Consider the following 5,152-nt stretch of genomic DNA (forward strand, 5'->3'; position numbering starts at 1 on the left):
AGCGGATGAAGAAAATGTGGTCGTCCTCGGCTTAATCACCTGGAACCAGACGCAGTTACCATGCACAGAACACGCGCAAAAATCACCTAGCTCCAACTAGGGGGTGGAGGGCGAGCATCGACTGCACGGTGAACTCAGTAGTCTATGTGCATTGCAAATGATGATAGTTCTTATTCTTACTTGGTTGCTCACTTGTTCTGCATTTTACAAGTTTCAGAAATATTGGCCAATCGGGCAAACTGTGCCATGCTGTTGCAATGTAATAAAGTCGCAAATCTTTATCCAGGCAAGCATGAACAATCCAGCAAAAACTGTCACCATGCAGTTAAGTCGCAAATCATTAATTCTGCAGCACATTTACATTCCTCCAGGAGAGCATATCTTCAGCACGTTTCTACCCCCCATAACGCAAGATTTTAGACACCAAAAATATCATGACATTAAAGGCCCTGCCAGTACATCTCCTGAAACACGACCATGTTTCTTTCTTTTAATCGTGGTAGCAATCAGGGAACTACCAGGCACGCGGCTGTGCTGTACTTAAGTGCCGTAATACACACAACAAGCTGCTCATTTCTCTAAACACATGCAACTTACGATCTGCAGCGACGAACTGAACAACCACAGAGATCAAACGAAGGCCTATGGAAGAGACTTAGAGACCCCTACTGAATAACAAATTCAATCACTACAAATAAAAATGCCTTATTCATCAAAAAAAATTATTAAAAGTGCCCTGGCTCAGAGAGCATGGCGAATAAAACCATAACAAGATACAACAATTCGAGGAAATAGCTGAATGTCTCATCTTCACGATGCCACTGTAGAATTTAACCATGCAGAAACTAATAAAACGAGACGAGACGAGATCGACGCTAGCTGGCCATGCACTCCGACGATCCTCATCCAGCTTACATGGGAGGGAACTGACTCCAATCGAACTCCAGATTGAACGACTGCATCTGCATCATCGTATCATCGCCGGTGAAGCCAGCCCCTTCGTGGCCACCAGCGTAGCCACCGTAGACCAGGGTGCCCAGATCCCCTCCGGAGCTCAGCAGCGTGCCCTCCTGCCGCTGCACTGGCACCTGATGCAGCGCTGTAGACCCCATGTCTCCGTTGCCGGTGGTGACCCATGGAGCTCGGGGCGGCGCCTGGTACATGGGAGGGAAATGACTCGAACCAAACTCCAGATTGAAGGACTGCATCTGCATCACCGTATCACCACCGGTGAAGCCGGCCCCGTCGTGACCACCAGCGTAGCCACCGACCAGGGTGCCCTCCGTCTGTTGCTCTGGCGCCTGATACAGCACCGGAGACCCCATGTCTATGATGCCGGTGGTGACGCATGGAGCTGGCGGCAGCGCCTGGGAATGAGTTTTCCCCATGCGTTCGCCCATGCTCTTGATCATCTCCTCCACCTTGTAGCCAACGCGGGCGAGCTGCTCCACGCTGAGGCCAACGAGGCCGGGGAGGTTCCCTTCCATGATCTGTTGCAGGAGGTACCTGGTCTCGCGGTCCTGGCACTCGCGCCGGGACTTGTCGACCTGCTCCTGGAGCTTGGCGATGCGCTCGGTGAGTAAGCCCTCCTGGTCCATCGTCTTCTTGCAACGCCGCAGCTCCGGCACGCTCTTGAATCCATTCAGGATACCCACCGCCTTGTCAGGGGAAGGGAACACCTCGGGCGCCGCCTCGCCCTCGCCGTACACCACCACGCAGGTCTCGACGTCGCACAGCTTCCCCAGCTCGCCCGCCTTCTTCATCAGCCCCTTCAGACGCTGCTTGTACCTAGAGCGCCGGGTCGAGTCGTCGCGGACGTACCCCAGGGTCACCTTCTTGGGAAGCCGACCCATCGCCGGCCGGCCAAGGGATAAATTAATAAAACTAGCGAAGTAATGGAATGTCGTTGTTGGTTTAGCTAGGCAGGGAAGGAGGGGTAGATTTTATAGTGGAGGGATCGCCTATGGATTAATTTCATGATATGATATGGCGACAGATATATAGGAAGAATATTGCATAAGATTTGGTGCCTTAATTGTGCCCCTCTGTAATTTTGGCGTCCTTTTAATCCTTCCTTCTAGTATCACTCTGTAATTTTGGCATCCATTTAAACCTTTTAACTTTGGGAAACACTTTCAACCCGTCCTCTGATTCTTTCCAATCTTGAGACGAGGCCAGGGGCGTTGATTTTCTTTTACATGATTACATCGCACGGCTGTTAGCTTCAGCGTCTCGTCCCAAACTGCTCGCTATTTCCACGCACATGACATAATTCTCTCGTGTAAAAAAAAATCACCACGTCTTACATCTCCAATAATCAGCAGACTAGGTGGGAGACATGCTTGCCTTCCGCGTAGGTGCTGCCGCCGCGGGGTCATATCATCATCGGCGCGATGCACCTATGGAGTGATACTATCATCCATTCTTCTTTTGTCTCTCGTACTTTTTTTCGAGATTGACGGGGGGGGGGGGGGGGGGGGGGGGGGGGGGGCGCCCCACCATTTGTTATATTCCAACTCGAAGGTGACTTGGCAATACATGTAACCGCACAAAGGCGCAAAAGAAATTACAGAGGAAGGCATCAAGAGAAAGCCCAAAACTAGAAAGAGAGAAACAAATGGAGGGGAAGGTTGGCAACAGAGCCAAACCGAAACCCCTGAAGGCCGACATCTCGGGTAGCGAGCTCCTCTGAGCAGCTTGCTCCACCACTGACAATGAACCACAACCAGGCCTGGGGAGAAAAAGATGGGCACCACAACAACAACAACTCGCAACGGAACATCACTGGCACGAACGAAGGGCGTCGGATAGCCGAGTTCGTGCGGCGACATCGGTGTGCGCAGGCAAAGCCAAAATACAACGCACCACCGAGACCGAAGGGCACGGCACCGGTGTATCGCCGCCGAGGTCGAAGGGCAGCGTGTTGCCGAAGGCCACCCCAGAACGTCCATGCAAAACGTCGTCCGGGCCACCATGAAGCACAACCCTGTGGAATGGCCACACCAAAGTAGAAGCATATCAAGAAGCATCACTGACGCGAACAAAGGGCATCGGATAGCCGAGTTTGAGCGGCGGCACCGGTGTGCCGCCGGCGAAGCCGAGAAGGCAACGCACCACCAAGACCGAAGGGCGCAGCACCTGTGTACTGCCGCCGAGGTCGAAGGGCAGCGTGTCATCGAGGCCACCCCAGGACGTCCAAGCAAGCTCCACTCGAGTCGCCAAGAACAATGACCAGATCGAAGCCGAGGTGGAGATGAAGCAGCAAGAGACGAGTCCACCCGAAGCAGAAGTAATCCAAGAAGATGCCCCCAAGGAGGAAACGGCGTAGAGTCGTCGACACCATCTGACACGGGGAACCCCAGGTCTGAGATTTCTCTAGGGATCTGAGAGCTTGGGAGGGAGGGAAACAATGCCAAAATCGACGCCTTCTAGAAGGGAAAATGGCGGCTGCAGCCGTCACCGTCGATAAGGTTTTCACCCGGCAATGCCTCCTCCACCTCGCAACCGGAGCAAGTTGGCCAACCACCACCGTAGCCCATCCGCCTAGGCAGCCAGGAGCTGCGAAGCGACCTACGGAGGGCCAGAGAAGCAGCAACACACCGGCCCGTCACACAAAGAACAAGGCGAGGACAAGGTGCACGGCGGCCAGCGCGAGACCGCAACGAGAGAGCACGGGGAGCTGGTGGGCGAGGCCACCCAAACCCGCCAGATCTGGCGCTGAAGCGCAACCGCCACGAGACCAGCGACGGCCGAGCGAACCGGCCAGCCCCCCCCCCCCCCCCCACGGGTCGGAGTGGAAGGGGGGAGGTCGGGCAAAGCGCGGGCTCCACATATCGGGGACGGGGCGCAGATCGAGTCGCCGTCGTGGGGGCGAGGAGCGGACAGACTAGGGAGGAGGGGGAGCTGCACGGGGGCTGCGCCCGCCGCTGCCAGCTGCCGGCGGGCTTCGCCCGGCGACGTTAGCTGGCAGCGGCGAGGGGAGGAGCTGGAGAAAGAGGGGCTGGCAGCGGCGGCCCTGGTTCCGCCCGAGTCGCCTCATAGGGAGACGACGCAGGGGCCTGCTTCTCCTCCCCCCACGTACGTACTTATATGCTTCTATATATTGTATGTATAGAAGTTTTGCTTCATACGATGCCAATGATGCTTCTTTGTTTCTAACATGTTTCTATTTGATTCGAAGCAAAACAAAAAAATTGAGGGGTTCAAAGCAATAGTTTAGTAAATAGAAACAACATCGTTGTGATCCTTTTGGAAGAAAATATCTGTTTATATAAAAAGTTTATTTTTGTTAAATCAAAACAAAATCCATTCACCATGTAAGCATTTTATTTAGTGTAAGGAAACTAAATTTTGTTACGGTTGAAGCAAACTTTAGTTGCAAGGCAAGCAAAGTACGGTGACGTTGCACACAGAATGTGCTTCGCTAGAAAGAAGACTCTATATATATGTTTCCTATTTTGAAGCAAATTTCATTCCATGGAAGCAATTTCTTTGGTGTACCATTACAAAACATTCCTAAATTTGAAGCCAACTTTAGTTTCATAGTTGGTGAGGTGGACTAACATTAGAAACAAAATGTGTATCATAAGGAAGCCAACTGTATGAACCAAAAGAAATAGAATATTGTTACGCTTGAAGCAAACTTCAATTTCCTAGGAAGCGAATGAAAGTAGCATTGGAAACAAAGTATGCTATGTATTCCCGCTAAAAAAGTATTATTCATGCGCTAGAGTAATTAATTAGTTTTCTATAAAATCTAGAGTTTCTTAGGAAAAATCTAGAGTTAGTTTCCATTTTTTTTGAGTCCTAACACACTTTCTTTATTAACCAACAATGTTCATAGGTATACAATTAAAATCTGGCGGATTCAGAAGCCATACATGGCGACCAACATCCAGACCAAAAAACGTGTTTGGCAAGGCTATCTATGTGCCTATTGACTCTAATCTTGGCCATCCCCTGAGTTGGTGGTATCCATGTAGGCCTTGCTCTCTTAGGAGGTGCAAAATGTACTGCATGAGATGATTTTAGTTTGTATTCTTCAAGCTCATATATGTACCTCATGACAAAGCTATGTGTAGCGTGAAGGCTTTGAAAAAATATGTTCATGGAGAGCTTGCCGCTGAGCGAACCAAATTGAACATAAGGTGAC

General features: G+C 51.2%; 1 pseudogene; it reads left to right on the top strand.

Moving 5' to 3' along the window:
- Positions 1 to 1,373: 1,373 nt before the first annotated feature.
- Positions 1,374 to 1,874, top strand: LOC123159090 (uncharacterized; annotated as a pseudogene).
- Positions 1,875 to 5,152: the final 3,278 nt, after the last annotated feature.

This window comes from Triticum aestivum, chromosome 7B (genome assembly GCF_018294505.1).
Source record: "Triticum aestivum cultivar Chinese Spring chromosome 7B, IWGSC CS RefSeq v2.1, whole genome shotgun sequence".
In the NCBI taxonomy this organism is placed as follows: Eukaryota; Viridiplantae; Streptophyta; class Magnoliopsida; order Poales; family Poaceae; genus Triticum; species Triticum aestivum.